Source organism: Bufo gargarizans, chromosome 5 (genome assembly GCF_014858855.1).
Source record: "Bufo gargarizans isolate SCDJY-AF-19 chromosome 5, ASM1485885v1, whole genome shotgun sequence".
In the NCBI taxonomy this organism is placed as follows: domain Eukaryota; kingdom Metazoa; phylum Chordata; class Amphibia; order Anura; family Bufonidae; genus Bufo; species Bufo gargarizans.
Window position 1 is genome coordinate 33946338 of NC_058084.1, and position 19432 is coordinate 33965769.

Consider the following 19432-nt stretch of genomic DNA (forward strand, 5'->3'; position numbering starts at 1 on the left):
TGGTACAAGGAAGGGTGGGGACAGACAATAGCAAGGGCTGTTGGGAGATGGAGGAGGTCTCCCAGTGTCCCTGAGACCACACCCTGCTGGGAAAAGAATGGGACAGGAAATAAAAGGGGGAGGGGAGGAGGCACAGAAAAGCAATGCATCCAACACAGTAAACATTACAGTTTACAATACATAGCCATACAATCAGCCGAATGTCGTCCTACATGATCCAAACAGGCCAGGCTAAATACAATCCGCTACACTGCTCCCCCTTGCCCACAAGCCGGCATACACAGTCTGATCCAGCACGGATCGGCTTGGGGATGTCCGGGGTGCTCACGGATCATTTCTCCAAATCAGTTTGTCTCGACAACCCGTCAGCGTTTCCATTTTGTTTGCCCGGGCGGTACTGAATATTAAAGTCAAAAGGCTGCAGCGCCAAACTCCAGCGCAGCAGCCTGGCATTGTCCCCAGCCACCCGGTTCAGCCATACTAACGGGTTGTGATCCGTGAGCAGGGAAAAAGCCTGTCCATATAAATACTGCTGTAACTTCTTTAGGGCCCACACCACAGCCAGGCATTTCTTCTCGATGGCGGCGTAGCTTACTTCTCTGGGTAACAGTTTGCGACTGATGTAAGCCACGGGGTGTTCTCCGCCATCGGCCCCAACTTGGCTCAGCACTGCCCCCAATCCAAACATAGAAGCGTCTGTGTGAACAAGAAACCATTTAGTTGGATTGGGAGCTGCCAAGACAGGGGCATTAATAAGTGCATTTTTCAGATGTTGGAAGGCCTGCTCACACTCCGGGGTCCAGGTTACTTGGCGGGGAAGGTTCTTACGGGTCAGGTCAGTAAGGGGTTTGGCCAGGGCGCTATAATTGGGGACAAACTTTCTGTAATATCCTGCGGTCCCTAGAAATGCCAACACCTGAGTCTTAGTCCTAGGGGTAGGCCATTGGGCTACAGCCTCTACTTTGGCTGGTTCTGGCTTCTGTTTCCCACAACCCACTCGATGGCCCAGGTACTGTACCTCGGCCATTCCTATACTGCATTTGGCCGGTTTCAACGTCAAACCGGCCTCCCTAATCCTGTCTAGAACTGCTCCTATATGGGTTAAGTGCTCCTGCCAGGTATTGCTAAAAATTGCAATATCGTCGAGGTAGGCACAGGTGTAGTCCTGGAACCCATCTAGAAGTCGGTCCACCATCCGCTGGAAAGTAGCCGGAGCGTTTTTCATCCCAAATGGCATAACCTTAAAGTGGTATAGGCCGAATGGGGTGACAAAGGCTGACTTAGGGATGGCGTCCGGAGCCAGGGGTATCTGCCAGTACCCCTTACACAGATCAATAGTAGTGAGGTATTGGCTTCTGGCCATCCGGTCTAGCAGTTCATCTATCCTGGGCATCGGATAAGCGTCTGATACAGTCTTTGCAATCAACCTCCGGTAGTCTACGCAGAAGCGGGTTGTACCGTCCCGCTTTGGTACGAGGACTACCGGAGATGGCCATTGGCTGTCTGAGGGCTCAATCACCCCCAGCTGGAGCATCTCGTCGATCTCCTTACGCATATTCTCTCGCACCGCTTCAGGGATGCAGTACGGGGTCTGGTGCATGGGTAGTTGCCCTGGGGTTTCTACTCTGTGAGTGGCCAGAGGAGTGTACCCAGGCACATTGGAGAAGGTCTCCTGCTTCTCTCTTAGCAGCTGTTGTACCTCGGTACGTTCCTGTGGGCTCAGCCGGTCCCCCAGTACAACTTCTCCTAAATCCCCAGACAGCTGACCGTCCCCCAGTAGATCCGGCAGGGGAAGACTGTCAAACTCTTCAAAGCTGGGTGCACAAATAGCGGTCACCTCTTCTGAGCGTTCCTGGTACGGCTTCATCATGTTCACATGGAGCATTCGTCGGGAGGGGCCCAAGGGACACAGTCTAGGGAAGGGGATGGTTGTCTTACCTGGACCTCCGGCAGTGTGTTGTAGTCCTGGGTGCGGGCCTGTTGCCTGGTGACCACTGGATGTGCTTCCTCAGTGGTTGTGGTTTGTGGCTCAAATGCAGATGTGAGCTTTCCCAGGTCATTTCCCAGTATCACCTCTGCGGGTAATTGGGGCATCAACCCCACCTCCACAGTCCCTGACCCCGCACCCCAATGCAAATGAACCCTTGCTGTATTCAGCCGATATACGGCTCCCCCAGCAACCCTGACAGCCACAGTCTTATTGGTTTTAGCTTTGTCCGCGACCAAGTGGCTTTGGACCAAGGTTATGGTTGCTCCCGAATCTCTGAGTCCCTGCAAAGGTTTCCCCTCCAGGTATACTGTTTGCCTGTGGTGCTGCTGATTATCCGCCTGTGCTTGTAGTGGGTTGGCTTCGTGGAGTACTTCCTACTGTTCTATAGTGGTGACTGGAACTGCAGAGCCATAAGCGGTGGGTGTCTCCTCCTGATAGTGGTGTGCTGCTGCTCTTGGTGGTGGTGGTGGTCCTGGTCGAATCCAGGTGGATCGGTCTATAAGCTGCGGGCATTCCCGTTTGTAGTGTCCCCACCTCTGGCACTGGTGGCATTGCACAGAGGAGGGTGGGCGAAACCTCGGTTGAGCCGCTGTAGGAGCTGGTGGGGGTAGCGGTCTCAGTGGTGTGTTGGTGCTAGCTGAAAATTGGTTTCCCCCTAGAGGTCGCACAGCTGGTTTTTTAGCTGCTTCTGTGATAGACGTGGGGTTACGGTCTCTCACCCATTCCTGCAGGTCTGCGGGTATCCCATCATAGAACTGTTCTAGTAGCAGCATTTGTAATAGGTCCTCCATGGACCGTGCCTGGTTCGCCTGTACCCATCCGAGGGCTGCCCTTTGTAAACGGCAAGCCCATTCTGCATGCAAGCCTTTTTCAGCTTTTTTCAATTCCCTGAACCGTCTCCGGTATGCCTCTGGTGTCATAGCATATCGGGCCAGGATAACCTCTTTGACACGGCTGTAATTCCTAATTTCCGTATCTGGTATCGTACGGTAGGCTTCAGCTGCCCTCCCAGTTAACCGTCCTGCTAAGATGGGTACCCAATCTTCCATATGTATTTTATGTAACGTGCATAGTCTTTCAAAGTCTTGGAGGAATGCATCTATATCTTCCTCCGCTTCTACATACATTTTAAATGCCTGGTATGAAATTTTTGGCTTACCCTCTTGCACCATAGACACTGCTGGGCTTGGTGTTTATGGTCTCCTTTGCCGCGTTATAAATTCTTGAACCTCTGTCATTGTCTTGGAGATAATTTCCACTGGTGGGTTCTCCCCATAAAATGACAATCTGAATAAGAGCTGCCTTTGGAACTCTGCTTGCTCTGTTCCGTCTGTCTCGTCCCTCTGTGCAGTGACCGAATCATCCTCTGTTCGGATTTCTGCCATTATTTCAGAGATTTGTTTTGTTGCTGGCTGAAATACCTCTTGCTTCCAGAAGATCTTTAAGTGTGGATCGTTTTAAAGTGGAGTAATCAATCTCCATTAATCCTTGTTCCTCTGTGAGTCTGGATCCCACCGCTGCCACCAATGTAGCGGAGAGCTGATATTCCACAGCCAATCTCCACCTTAGATCCCAGTGAGGCTCAGGAACAAGTATCATAAATCCATAGAGTAGTAATTCCAGCAGGCAAATTAGTCCAATAATATCCCAACAGCAATCCCAATGACTGGACGACACACAGCATCAGGAGCAGAACTAACTTTATTTGGACATGGCACAGACTTTAAACCCCCCAACAGCCTTATTTACATACAATGGGGCACATAGATGACCATGGTACAAGGAAGGGTGGGGACAGACAATAGCAAGGGCTGATGGGAGATGGAGGAGGGACAGAACAGCTAGATTACTGGTCTCCCAGTGTCCCTGAGACCACACCCTGCTGGGAAAAGAATGGGACAGGAAAAAAAAGGGGGAGGGGAGGAGGCACAGAAAAGCAATGCATCCAACACAGTAAACATTACAGTTTACAATACATAGCCATACAATCAACCGAATGTCGTCCTACATGATCCAAACAGGCCAGGCTAAATACAATCCGCTACAAGCTCCTTTATAGGAATGGCAGTAGAGGCAGCAGGCAGGTGGCAACAGCAAATGGCCAGAAGTAACAGCACATTTTGCAGAATATCTACAGTATGATCATTCATGATAGAATTATCTATTCTGTTGCATCAGGCACTGGTGTCTAGAAATCCTAATTGATCCAGGCCTGATTCATCTTTATGAAGGTTGGTCTCTCAACATTTTGGGAGTTGGGAGGAAAGGCGAGTTCTCGCTGAAAAGCAGAGCAGAGCCGGCGGCATAACTTACTTGGCTAGCAGAAGGAGCAGCAAAAGCAAGAGGCAGGTTCAGGACAGGTGAGGGCAAAGAGGCAGTTCCTGGGCCGTGCCAACCAAATGTGATGTTGAAGATGTTGCAAGTCAACCATTTCAGTACAGCTGGATTGTTGGTCAAAATACAACGGCTGGATGACAGTGGCAGCTCTAGCCTGTTGCTGCGGCTGCTGCTACCACTGATCCTTCTCCTGCTACTTGTGCCGGCTGCAGCTACATTTTTGCCACTGGTGGTTCCATTGGAGAGCCAAGGCAACTGTACGTTGGCTATAGTGTACGGTAACTGAATCAGTAATGTAACAGATTAAGTATAAATGGCGCAGCAGGTGAACAAGATAAACGCGGCAATATATTAGACTAAGTCTGAAGCACAGTAAGTCTATGTATAACAGAACAGATTAAGTATGAATGGCCCAGCCTGCACTGCCCCTGCAGTCTCCCTATGCTCTCCTTTAAGTCTCAAAAAACTCTCCCTATGATCTCCTTTAAGTCTCAAAAAACTCTCCCTATGATCTCCCTGAACTCTCCCTACGATCTCCCTGAACTGTCCCTGCATTCTCCCGCTCTAATATTCTTTTTTTAACTGTTTGTAGAAACACTGTCCCTAGCACATGAGTGCTTGTCACGTCTCTCCCTATGCTCAGCTCACAGGCCAATGGCGGAGATCGCACAGGCTTTTATAGGGCTGTAACATCACAAGGGATGGTTATCTGTGGATTGACTGGCGGCACGGCATTATAGGTGATCTAGTGTTCCTGGGCTTCTTACTTTCACTTTGTAACACGTGTAGCCGTTTAGGATTTTTTTTTTTACCATGACGCGTGAGGAAATTCAGATTCCTTGCGAATCGAATTGTTCTTAAAATTCGGATCAAATTCCACTTCGGATGCTTCGATTCGCTCAACTCTAATAACAATCTATAACAATATAACACAATGACTATATACAATGTTGTAGTGCCCCGAGGTCTGGGGTATGCACATGGACAGCAGAAGATGTGACAAATGCTCCTGCTAATACACTGGTCAGATATTCCTCCAGAGGCATTTTTACTAAGACCAGCATGTGAAACACCAGTCTTTAGTAAATTACTCCCATAGTCTCCTTGTGTGGTGCGATAGAACATGCAAAAATAAACCTGTGTGTGGCGCTGTATAAAACTGTAGGCACATGGAGGTACAGTGTGGGCCCCAGGATCCCATGTCCCCTGGTGCAGTATAACTTTCCAACCTTTATATACTTTGCATGGGCAGCATTTCTGTGTGCAGAACATGCAGACACACACAACACACTCATACTTCACTGCGACTTTTAATCTCTTCTTACTTTTTTACAAGTTTTGAAATTTTCAAAAAGAAAACGTAAGCATTAAAAAGCAAAAAAATGGGCGACTAATAGGTTTCTGATCCTTGGTAATGATAAAATTCACATCATATGATGGACACGCAAACCACAGTTTTCTATTCTGTTTTGTCAGTTTAAGGTCACAAAAATATTCAAAAATGATGTCTTACTGAATTGCTCAACTGAGGCCAAAGGGTCAGGCGAATGTGAATGAGGAACTGTGTGCTTCACAACACTGGGAGGATGTGTCTGAACCTGGCCAGGCTACAGAAGACATTCGCTGTGGCTGATGCCTCATCATCTTAGATATTTCTGATGATCTCAGGTAGGTGATTTATTTTAGATACTACATAATGGCAGGCCCGCTGATCCGGATGGCGAGCATATAGGGACAGGCTGAGTAGGGCATAAGGAAGGTCTGAGATCATATTTATTTAATTGGAGAAATATTTTTTTACTGCATCTAAAACTTTTGTCCTGTGAGTTGTCAGCTGCAGAATATATTCATCATAGTCACATAGGTTGAAAAAAAGACTCGGCTTCACCAAGGTCAACCTTTCTCGGGTCAATTATATGACGCTAATGGTTAGATTAATTATAACCCTCAATGCCGTTTGCTATTAGAGAAGCATCTAGCCCTTTTTTAAATGTTGACATAGTATCTGCCATTACTACCTCTTGGCGTAGGGTGCGATTTCCACGCACGGTTGCTAGGTGACGATCGGGATGTGGACCCGATCATTATTATTTTCCCTTATAACATGGTTATAAGGGAAAATAATAGCATTCCGAATACAGAATGCATAGTACAATAGGGCTGGAGGGGTTAAAAAAAAATAATACATTTTTTAACTCACCTTAATCCACTTGTCCGCGCAGCCGGCATCTCTTCTGTCTTCTTTTGTGACGAATAGGACCTTTGATGGCGTCACTACCTTCATCACATGGTCCGTCACATGATCCATCACCATAGTGATGGATCATGTGACGGACCATGTGATGAGCGTAGTGACGTCATCAAAGGTCCTATTTCTCATAGAACAAGACAGAAGAGATGCCGGCTGCGCGGACAAGTGGATTAAGGTGTGTTAAATAATTTATTTATTTTTTTAACCCCTCCAGCCCTATTGTACTATGCATTCTGTGATATGAATCTAGCCTTATCTAGGCTCTTTCTGTAATATTTGACAATCAAGCTGGGTTTTTCTGATACTGTAATTCAAAGTTTAGTATCATCAGCAAAAACTGACATTTTACTCTTAATCTCAGTCCAGGTCCACAGAATCCAAAGGATGTATTCTTACTACTGTAGGTCTAACTTGACTGAGGGTTGCTGAGGATATCACAGAAAATTATTTGAGAATCCTCCCTCTACTATCATCCTCTCCCTCCTGGTCATCCTCTAACCCCAAACTGTCTTTAATGGTAATAGCGTTCCCTGCAGTACCCCAATAGCAATATTGTGTTCAATAATATTGCCCCCACAGCACCCCCAATATTAATAATGCCCCATAGGACCCCTAGTAGAAATAAGACCTCCTATAGTGCCTCCAGCAGTAACAAGGCCCCTCTATAGGGTATCCCTATACAGCTCACAGTAGTAATAAAGTTCCCCATAGAGTCTGCAGTAGTTATAATGCCTCCTATAGTGGTCCAAGTCTTTATAAAGAATCCTGTAGTAGTTCCAGTATTTATAAAGACCCGCTGCACTGCCCCATGTAGTTATAATGACCCTCTATAGTGTACCCTGTATTACAATGCCCCCTGTAGTGCCACTCTATAAGATACACCCCCTCCTCCATAGCTCCCATATGTATAATGCCCTTTGTATGGATAGTATATATAATGGCCCCTCTGTATTATTAGTATATATAATGGCCCCTCTGCATTATTAGTATATATAATGGCCCCTCTGCATTATTAGTATATATAATGGCCCCCTCTGTATTATTAGTATATATAATGGGCCCCTCTGTATTATTAGTATATATAATGGGCCCCTCTGTATTATTAGTATATATAATGGGCCCCTCTGTATCATTAGTATCTATAATGGCCCCCTCTGTATTATTAGTATATATAATGGGCCCCTCTGTATTATTAGTATATATAATGGGCCCCTCTGTATTATTAGTATATATAATGGCCCCTCTGTATTATTAGTATATATAATGGCCCCTCTGTATTATTAGTATATATAATAGCCCCCCTCTGTATTAGTAGAATATATAATGCCCCCCTCTGTATTAGTAGTATGTAATAGCCCCCTCTGTATTATTAGTATATATAATGGCCCCTCTGTATTATTAGTATATATAATGGGCCCCTCTGTATTATTAGTATATATAATGGGCCCCTCTGTATTATTAGTATATATAATAGCCCCCTCTGTATTATTAGTATATATAATGGCCCCCTCTGTATTATTAGTATATATAATGGCCCCTCTGTATTATTAGTATATATAATGCCCCCCTCTGTATTATTAGTATATATAATGGCCCCCTCTGTATTATTAGTATATATAATGGCCCCTCTGTATTATTAGTATATATAATGGCCCCCTCTGTATTATTAGTATATATAATAGCCCCCTCTATTATTAGTATATATAATGGCCCCTCTGTATTATTAGTATATATAATGGCCCCCTCTGTATTATTAGTATATATAATGGCCCCCTCTGTATTATTAGTATATACACTCACCTAAAGAATTATTAGGAACACCTGTTCTATTTCTCATTAATGCGATTATCTAGTCAACCAATCACATGGCAGTTGCTTCAATGCATGTAGGGTTGTGGTCCTGGTCAAGACAATCTCCTGAACTCCAAACTGAATGTCAGAATGGGAAAGAAAGGTGATTTAAGCAATTTTGAGCGTGGCATGGTTGTTGGTGCCAGACGGGCCGGTCTGAGTATTTCACAATCTGCTCAGTTACTGGGGTTTTCACGCACAACCATTTCTAGGGTTTACAAAGAATGGTGTGAAAAGGGAAAAACATCCAGTATGCGGCAGTCCTGTGGGCGAAAATGCCTTGTTGATGCTAGAGGTCAGAGGAGAATGGGCCGACTGATTCAAGCTGATAGAAGAGCAACGTTGATTGAAATAACCACTCGTTACAACCGAGGTCTGCAGCAAAGCATTTGTGAAGCCACAACACGCACAACCTTGAGGCGGATGGGCTACAACAGCAGAAGACCCCACCGGGTACCACTCATCTCCACTACAAATAGGAAAAAGAGGCTACAATTTGCACGATCTCACCAAAATTGGACTGTTGAAGACTGGAAAAATGTTGCCTGGTCTGATGAGTCTCGATTTCTGTTGAGGCATTCAAATGGTAGAGTCCGAATTTGGCGTAAACAGAATGAGAACATGTATCCATCATGCCTTGCTACCACTGTGCAGGCTGGTGGTGGTGGTGTAATGGTGTGGGGGATGTAAAATGGCCCCCACAGTCACCAGATCTCAACCCAATAGAGCATCTTTGGGATGTGGTGGAATGGGAGCTTCGTGCCCTGGATGTGCATCCCTCAAATCTCCATCAACTGCAAGATGCTATCCTATCAATATGGGCCAACATTTCTAAAGAATGCTATCGGCACCTTGTTGAATCAATGCCACGTAGAATTAAGGCAGTTCTGAAGGCAAAAGGGGGTCCAACACCGTATTAGTATGGTGTTCCTAATAATTCTTTAGGTGAGTGTATATATACACACACATTACACACACATAAACATACAAGTAGTTATACACCTGTATATCTCAGACACTTACATTTCCTGTATACAGCTGATGTATGGTCCTCACAGGCAGCCTGGAGAAGTAGGTGCCATCACTCCTCTGTGCTATCCAGGGACAGCAGTGGAGGGGTTAATCAGCAATCTACTATGGGGGTCAGAGAACAGGACAAATGGGGGGGGTGGGGGGCATTCTAGAGCTCTGAGTGCTGGAGCAGCCAGCCTGCTCTACAGTAGCTTCACACTGGTGGGTGGGGCTTGATCCCATAAAGTTCTGCTATTGGCTGGCAGTTGATGTCATAGTAAGCTGCCAGCCAATAGAAAACAGAAACCAGTACTGGCAAGTGGTGTGCGAGTACTGCCGATCCAAGCCTGAGAGCGGCCATAGGAGGAGGAGAAGATGGCAATTATACTGTATCCGCTCCTCACTAAGGACCCTCGGTGGGAGGATCTCCAGCACTGCTGCTGTAAGTGCCATCTGCTTCTATAAAGTGCAGCAGTTGTGAGTAAGGGCAGCCCTAGAGCTAATGAAAACATTCAGTACTGCTCTGGGGCCCCTTCTGAGCTCAGGCCCCGAAGCAGTCACTTCCCCTGCTTTCCTGATAGCTACACCACTGGCCCCCTCTGTATTAGTAGAATATATAATGCCCCCCTCTGTATTAGTAGAATATATATTGCCCCCCTCTGTATTATTAGTATATATAATGCCCCCTCTGTATTATTAGTATATATAATGGCCCCTCTGTATTATTAGTATATATAATGCCCCCTCTGTATTATTAGTATATAATGGCCCCCTCTGTATTATTAGTATATATAATGGCCCCTCTGTATTATTAGTATATATAATGGCCCCCTCTGTATTATTAGTATTTATAATAGCCCCCCTCTGTATTATTAGTATATATAATGGCCCCCTCTGTATTATTAGTATATATAATGGCCCCCTCTGTATTATTAGTATATAATAGCCCCCTCTGTATTATTAGTATATCCAATGTCCTCCTCTGTATTATTAGTATATATAATGCCCCCCTCTGTATTATTAGTATATAATGGCCCCCTCTGTATTATTAGTATATATAATGGCCCCTCTGTATTATTAGTATATATAATGGCCCCCTCTGTATTATTAGTATTTATAATAGCCCCCCTCTGTATTAGTAGAATATATAATGCCCCCCTCTGTATTAGTAGTATGTAATAGCCCCCTCTGTATTATTAGTATATATAATGGCCCCCTCTGTATTATTAGTATATATAATGGCCCCCTCTGTATTATTAGTATATATAATGGCCCCCTGTGTATTATTAGTATATAATAGCCCCCTCTGTATTATTAGTATATATACCGTATTTTACGCTATATAAGACACACTTTTTCCCCTTCAAAGTGGAGGGGAAAAGTCAGTGCGTACTTATAAACGAAAGGTGACCCCAAATGTGCAGGCTGTGGCAGCTCAGGAACTCTCACTAACGGCTCCTGAGCTGCCATGAAACTGTGGGCGGGCGGGAGTTAGCGCAGGCGGGCAGCAGAAGTTAGCCTTCAGTGAAGCCTCCAGCCCGGACATACATCGTGGCACTAAGCGGCACCTTGGGCGGGCTGGCAGCCTCACTACATGCTAAATGATGTCGGCAGCCCAAGCTTGCATTCATGCCATTCACTATCGTTGGGCGGGCGGCTTCTCTGTATACGATGTACTGCCGCCAGCCCGCACGTCCTTCACTCACTGCAGCAGGAGGATCCCCTTCTCTGTGCTTCCTGGCCATCCAGCTGATTGTTGGTGAGTGCGTCCTGCTCCCCCCCCCCCCGCCTCCACCAATCAGTTCCCTACATTTCCCCCGCCATATGAGCTCTCCCCTGTCCTGGTACAGTAGATTGCTGCCTAAGTCCCTTGGTGAGGACAGCTCAGGGGCAATATATGGTACCCTAATGAAAAATGTGTGGCAAATATGACTATAACCCCCCTCATCCATAGGAATCCACCCATGTGCTGCAGTATATGGGTGGATTCCTATGGATGTGGGGGGTTATAGTCATATTTAATATAGACACATGCCAATTACAGAACAGTCCCTGGACAGTGTTTATTTTAAATATGACTATAACCCCCCTCATCCATAGGAATCTGTAACACCCCCGACTGGCATTACCACTCCTACACCCTGCTTCTATCTGTGAATACTAATTTAATGTTATCTTATGCATTTATTTCCAGGTCCCTAGGCACTGTAAATTTATAAAAAATGTTATGTAATTGTTCATGTAATGGTCCTGGTTCACCAGCAGGTGGCAGCAACTATGGCAGAGCTACACTTAGAGAGAATGGAACTCACCATTCTATTCTTCCCTCCTTTCTTGGTCAGAAGTGGGCCTGTTTGCTATCAGAAGGAGGTAGGGAGTTCTGGTGTGTTCTGGTTGAGACTCCATGTTGGAGCTGCCAGGATTCTAACCTATTCCCTGGCATGATCCAGAGTCAGACTACAGAGAGAAGTTGCAGCATCCTGCAGAAGTAGAGATTCCATTTAAGTCTGTTAGTACAGCAGAGCCACAGAGAGCAGAGTCGAGATTGTTTGCCTGCCAGAGTTAATGCTGAAGCCTGCTGGAACCAAGATAAAGTGTGTAAACCGTTTAGAGAAACGTTTATTTCAGGATCAGCTGCAAAAAGCAGATAAAAGCAAACACACTTTTCGAGGGCGTACTGCAAAATGGCCACAGATTGACGTGGAAATGAAAGAGTGGATCACACGTCACAGAAACAATGGCTTCTCAGTATCTACAGTCGTGGCCAAAAGTTTTGAGAATGACACAAATATTAGTTTTCACAAAGTTTGCTGCTAAACTGCTTTTAGATCTTTGTTTCAGTTGTTTCTGTGATTTAGTGAAATATAATTACACGCACTTCATACGTTTCAAAGGCTTTTATCGACAATTACATGACATTATGCAAAGAGTCAGTATGTGCAGTGTTGGCTCTTCTTTTTCAGGACCTCTGCAATTCGACTGGGCATGCTCTCAATCAACTTCTAGGCCAATTCCTGACTGATAGCAACCCATTCTTTCATAATCACTTCTTGGAGTTTGTCAGAATTAGTGGGTTTTTGTTTGTCCACCCGCCTCTTGAGGATTGACCACAAGTTCTCAATGGGATTAAGATCTGGGGAGTTTCCAGGCCATGGACCCAAAATTTCAAGGTTTTGGTCCCCGAGCCACTTAGTTATCACTTTTGCCTTATGGCACGGTGCTCCATCGTGCTGGAAAATGCATTGTTCTTCACCAAACTGTTGTTGGATTGTTGGAAGAAGTTGCTGTTGGAGGGTGTTTTGGTACCATTCTTTATTCATGGCTGTGTTTTTGGGCAAAATTGTGAGTGAGCCCACTCCCTTGGATGAGAAACAACCCCACACATGAATGGTCTCAGGATGCTTTACTGTTGGCATGACACAGGACTGATGGTAGCGCTCACCTTTTCTTCTCCGGACAAGCCTTTTTCCTGATGCCCCAAACAATCGGAAAGAGGCTTCATCGGAGAATATGACTTTGCCCCAGTCCTCAGCAGTCCATTCACCATATTTTCTGCAGAAGATCAATCTGTCCCTGATGTTTTTTTGGAGAGAAGTGGCTTCTTTGCTGCCCTTCTTGACACCAGGCCATCTTCCAAAAGTCTTCGCCTTACTGTGCATGCAGATGCGCTCACACCCGCCTGCTGCCATTCCTAAGCAAGCTCTGCACTGGTGGCACTCCGATCCCGCAGCTCAATCCTCTTTAGGAGACGACCATGGCGCTTGCTGGACTTTCTTGGATGTCCTGAAGCCTTCTTAACAAGAATTGAACCTCTTTCCTTGAAGTTCTTGATGATCCTATACATTGTTGATTGAGGTGCAATCTTAGTAGCCACAATATCCTTGCCTGTGAAGCTATTTTTATGCAACGCGATGATGGCTGCACGCGTTTCTTTGCAGGTCACCATGGTTAACAATGGAAGAACAATGATTTCAAGCATCACCCTCCTTTTAACAGGTCAAGTCTGCCATTTTAACCCAATCAGCCTGGCATAATGATCTCCAGCCTTGTGCTCGTCAACATTCTCACCTGAGTTAACAAGACGATTACTAAAATGATCTCAGCAGGTCCTTTAATGACAGCAATGAAATGCAGTGGAAAGTTTTTTTTTGGGATTAAGTTAATTTTCATGGCAAAGAAGGACTATGCAATTCATCTGATCACTCTTCATAACATTCTGGAGTATATGCAAATTGCAATTATAAAAACTTAAGCAGCAACTTTTCCAATATTTATGTAATTCTCAAAACTTTTGGCCACGACTGTACAAAAAGTGATCATATGTGAAGCCAAGCATCTAGCTACAGAGAAAGGCATTGATGAGTTCACTGGATCCCCATCATAGTGCAACAGATTCATGAGGAGATGTGGCCATGCTATGCGCACCAAAACTAGAATTGCAAAAAAAATTGCAAAAGACTATAAGTCCAAGATTCTTTCTTTTCACAAATATGTGCTGGATGCAAGAAAGAAAAATGGCTACGAAATAGGCCAGATGGGAATATGGATGAAGTTCCATTAACCTTTGATGTTCCATCAAACAGGACCGTTGTTGTGAGAGGCGCAAAAACTGTAAGGGTGAAGACCTCAAGGACAAGAGAAAACCCATTACACGGTTGTGCTGTCCAACTGCGCAGACGGGTCGAAACTGCCACCAATGCTCATTTTCAAGAGGAAGAACATGCCAAAAGAGGCGATTCCAAGAGGCGTAATTGGGCATGTACACGACATAGGGTGGATGGACGAGAATGGCATGAGAATATGGGTCGACAAAGTGTGTTCCAAATGCCCTGGAGGGCTTCTTAAGAAACCGGCCCTACTTGTGCTTGATTAGTTTAGGGCACATATCGGTGAACCCACAAAAAAGAGGTTCAAGGACGTGAACATTCACCTAGCGGTCATTCCTGGGGGGCTTACCAGCCAGCTGCAGCCTTTGGATGTGTTAATCAACAAGACATTTAAGGTTTTTATGCGAGAGGAGTGGAATAGGTGGATGGCTTCTGGGAATCACAATCTTACACCCTGTGGACGGATGAAAAGGCCCACTATCACCCAAGTCAGCGAGTGGGTGAAGTCTTCATGGCAGTCAGTGAAAGATGAAACCAAGCGTCTAGCTGCAGAGAAAGGCATTGATGAGTTCACTGGATCCCCATCATGGTGCTACAGATTCATGAGGAGATGTCGCCTCGCTAAGCGCACCAAAACTAGAATTGCAAAAAAACCTCCAAACGGTAGGACAAACAGGAGTCTCCCTCAGGCCTGAACACAAATGGCAGTGAAAAGAGTAACACAAGATAAACCCCAACAATAAACAACAGGGGAAGGAGACACTTAACTTCAAATGGCTATGGAAGCACAGGAACTCCGCCAAGATCCAAACACCAGCAATCCACAACAAGACTGAAGCTATAAATCGCACAACATGGTGGGAGAAGCCACAATAAATAGTGAAGGTTAAATAACCACATAAGCAACACCTGAGTCAAGGGGTGTGGCCATTACCAGAGACAACACAGACACGAATTGATCCACGAGGAACCTGTCAGATCAAACCATGTGTTGCCAGTCTCACTGATCTCCTGGCACCTGGCACGGGAACATCTGTGACAGGCCCCCTCTGTATTGTTAGTATATATAATGGTCTCCTCTGTATTATTAGTATATATAATGGCCCCCTCTGTATTATTAGAATATATAATAGCCTCATCTGTATTATTAGTATATGGCTATAGTCAGTTTTAGCCAAGTCAGATTTATGATCGGCCCTTTAAGACTGTAAGAAATGTGGTTTGACGGTAGCAGTTTATCCGTCAGTAAGCAGCTTTACGAAAAAGTCGCAAGTTTTTATGAAAAAGTCGCAAGTTTTTATGAAAAAGTCGCATGTTCTATTAAAAAGTCTCCTAAGATAAGCATGGTCCTCACTGGAGTGAAATTGCGACTTTTTAGCGACTTTTTAAATAGTCCCAATAGTAAATCTGTCTAGAGATTCATTTATATAAGAAAACACGCCCACTTTCAGAAAACTGGCGAGCATAGTGCAGAGCAGAAAAAAGTCGCAAATTTGTGCGCAGTTTTTGCGTTTGGGACTTTTTTGGGGACTTTTTCACTCCATTATTCTGACCTGAGCTAATGATAAATCTGGCCCTCAGTCTTTTTGGGTATGAGTCTATCAGCATGGCACATTTGGACTTGGCAGGACTACCCACTCTTCTTTGCAAAAACACTCCAAATCTGTCAGATTGCGAGGGCGTCTCCTGTGCACAGCCCTCTTCAGATCACCCCACAGATTTTCAATCGGATTCAGGTCTGGGCTCTGGCTGGGCCATTCCAAAACTTTAATCTTCTTCTGGTGAAGCCATTCCTTTGTTGATTTGGATGTATGCTTTGGGTCGTTGTCATGCTGAAAGTTGAAGTTCCTCTTCATGTTCAGCTTTCTAGGAGAAGCCTGAAGGTTTTGTGCCAATATTGACTGGTATTTTGAACTGTTCATAATTCCCTCTAGCTTAACTAAGGCCCCAGTTCCAGCTGAAGAAAAACAGCCCCTGCTGCCACCACCATGCTTCACTGTGGGTATGGTGTTCTTTTGGTGATGTGCAGTGTTGTTTTTGCGCCAAACATATCTTTTGGAATTATGGTCAAAAAGTTCAATCTTGGTTTCATCAGACCATAATACATTTGCCCACATGCTTTTGGGAGAGTTCAGATGTGTTTTTGCAAAATGTAGCCTGGCTTGGATGTTTTTCTTGGTAAGAAAAGGCTTTCGTCTTGCCACTCTACCCCATAGCCCAGACATATGAAGAATACGGGAGATTGTTGTCACATGTACCACACGGCCAGTACTTGCCAGATATTCCTGCAGCTCCTTTAATGTTGCTGTAGGCCTCTTGGTAGCTTCCCAGACCAGTTTTCTTCTCGTCTTTTCCTCAATTTTGGAGGGACGTCCAGTTCTTGATAATGTCACTGTTGTGCCATATTTTCTCCACTTGATGATGACGGTCTTCACTGTGTTCCATGGTATATCTAATGCCTTGGAAACTCTTTTGTACCCTTCTCCTGACTGATACCTTTTAACAATGAGATCCCTCTGATGCTTCGGAAGCTCTCTGTGGACCATGGCTTTTGCTGTGGGATGCGACAAAATTTCAGGAAACACCAACTAGAGCAGCTGAACTTTATTTGGGGTTAATAAGAGGCACTGTAAATGATGGCAGGTGTATGCTGACTCCTATTTAACAGGATTTTGAATGTGATTGCTTAATTCTGAACACAGCTACATCCTCAGTTATAAGAGGGTGTGCACACTTATGCAACCACATTATTTTAGTTTTTGTTTGTTTTCTTTCCTCCATCTAAAAGATTTCAGTTTGTTTTTCAATTGAGTGGTACAGTTTATAGGTCACATTAGGTCTCGTTCACATCACAGTTTCTCCTTTCCGTTCTCCAGCTCCATTGAGGAGCAGGAGAACGGAAAGGACGGATTCTGCAGATAAGTGAGACCTAACTGAGCCTAACGGAGCCTAAAGACCCCAAAAAAGGTAAAAAAAGTTCTGAAATGATTTATCTTTGTCTCATTTGTTTACAGCACAGAAACCTGACATTTTAACAGGGGTGTGTAGACTTTTTATATCCACTGTATAATGCCCCCTCTGTATTATTAGGATATATTCTGTCCCCTCTGTGTTATTAGTATATACAGTATATTGCCCCCCCCTCTCTCTCTCTCTCTCTATATATAATGGCTCCCTTTGTATTAGTACTGTATTAGTATTATTTATATTGCTCCACCACCCCCTTAGTGCCCCTAGTACTGCCTGCCTTAGCTTACATACATAAAAAAATAATGAACTGCCTGCTTCCCAGGGCAAAGCCGCCCACCTCCCACACTATGCCACTGCCCACCACTCAGATATTTATGACCTATTTTAAGGAGAAGTAGATCCTGTAGAAGAAGAAGATCCTGTAGAAGAAGAAGATCCTGTAGAAGAAGAAGATCCTGTAGAACCTCTTTAACATAACAGAAAATGGCAACATATGGCGTATTGCTCTTATTATTAGGTTCTCCTAAAACCCATAGTTCACTATTGGGTTAGGTGGTGATCTAAGTTCCATCTAGTAGATCTGCACAATGTGTGGGTGTTAGACCTGTAGTACAGACCCTAAAAGTGCATTTACATGTGACGACCGAGCAGGCAATTATTGGGAAGGGACCATTCCTTGAGAGCTGCATTTACATACTGCAATCACCTTCACAGGGGGCACAAGCGATGGCTACTCGTCCTCATACTCATTTCTGAGCACCAGATCACGATCTGCTGCCCAGTAACAATTATTTGAGAGTCCACACAAATAACAATTTCACTCAATGAACAAGTGTTTTGCTTGTTCATCGAGTGATCTGCGGCACCTTTACACTGGCCGATCATCAAGAGCAACTGTTCATAACATTCTTTCCCAACAATTGCGCCATGTAAACCCATCACACCATGCTACTGTATAGACAATTTAAAAGGGTTGGCGGGGGTTTTATATTGACGACCTACTCTCAGGATAGGTCATCAATACCGGATCGGAGGGAATGCCGGGTGATCAGCAGTTTGAAGAGGAGGCGGCGCTCCCTGTGAGCACTGCTTGCTCTTCATTACACTACGCGTTGTCTCCCTTGCAGTGGTGGCATAATGTAATTGCACTGCACTTCCGAGGTGACAGGCAGTGTAATGAAGAGAAGTAGCACTCGCATGGAGGGCCGGCTCCTCTCCAAACAGCTGATCATCTGGGGTGCTGGGTTTTGAACCCCGACGATCAGATATTGATGACCTATCCTGAAGATAGGTCATCAGTATGAAATCCCTGTACACTTTAAAGACTACCAGACAGCATAGCCTTAGTTACCAGTTTATATCATGTTACTCATGTCTTAAACTCAAGGTTAAATTGACACTGAGCATGGTGGTGGTGGGGGGGGGGGGAGGTTGGCAGTATGCAAGACATGCTTTCCTTTCTCTTGCTGCCATGTATGGTAAATTACATTTTTGTCAATCTCTTATAATAGCGTAATAATAAGTTTTAAGAGCTGCAATACTAGATATGCAAACAATGTTTTAAAGCCGGGTGTTCTAGGATTAGCGTGGAATACAGGTCGATTTCTTTCTTTAAAAAGGCTCTGTCACCTGTTTCAAGTATACCATGCTAGATATATAGTGAGGTAGGGCCCCAAATGCTGATCACAAACATACCTTTTATTTCCCTTATTTCATGTCCGATCACAACTTTTAAAAATATGCTAATGAGCAAACGGAGCGCTCGGAGGCGTTCTTATTGCTTCCGAACACCGCATCTCCGATGCCCTCCTGCCTGTATGTAATAAAAACATCCTCCATTCACATGACAGCGTTGGAGTGTGCACGCGCGGGATTGTAACGCTCTAGAGTGGCATATATTTTTAAGTGGATTTTACAGTGTGATTGGACCTGAAATAAGGGAATTAAAGGTATGTTTGTGATCAGCGTTTGGAGCCCTACCTCACTATATATCAAGCATGGTATACGTGCAACAGGTGACAGAGCCTCTTTAATGACTAATGGTCCCTCTTTCCTAACCCTTTAGTAAACCATTAGCAAGCCTCATCATTGATCCCCGTAATATGTGACAATGATTGCATTGTCCTCTTCTACCTTCATGATATTTTGTGTACAATGAGGGCAAGGGGGCCTTTTTTTCTTAAACTGAGAGGCAGCTGAAAAATAGTGCTATTAAATAGTACCTCCAGAGATATACATTTTAATTTTTTTTTTTTCGGGACCAACTTATTAATGACCTATCCAGAGTATTAATTATCAACACGAGATTGATGGAGCCCAACCCCCAACCCACCACGTGTCAGCTGTTAGCAGCAGCCGCAGGTTCCAGAAGCAAACTGTGTGCAGTGTCAGAAGACCACAGCTCCGTCACTGTGT

General features: G+C 44.7%; 1 protein-coding gene across 1 annotated transcript in view; it reads left to right on the plus strand.

The window, feature by feature from the left end:
- The first annotated feature begins 5880 nt into the window (after positions 1-5880).
- CDH17 (cadherin 17) overlaps positions 5881-19432 on the plus strand; it is a 90864-nt gene continuing 77312 nt past the window's right edge. Inside the window, exon 1 of the mRNA XM_044294564.1 lies at positions 5881-5995. The gene's annotated coding sequence lies outside the window, so the exon portion shown is untranslated. The remainder of the gene's footprint in view (positions 5996-19432) is intronic.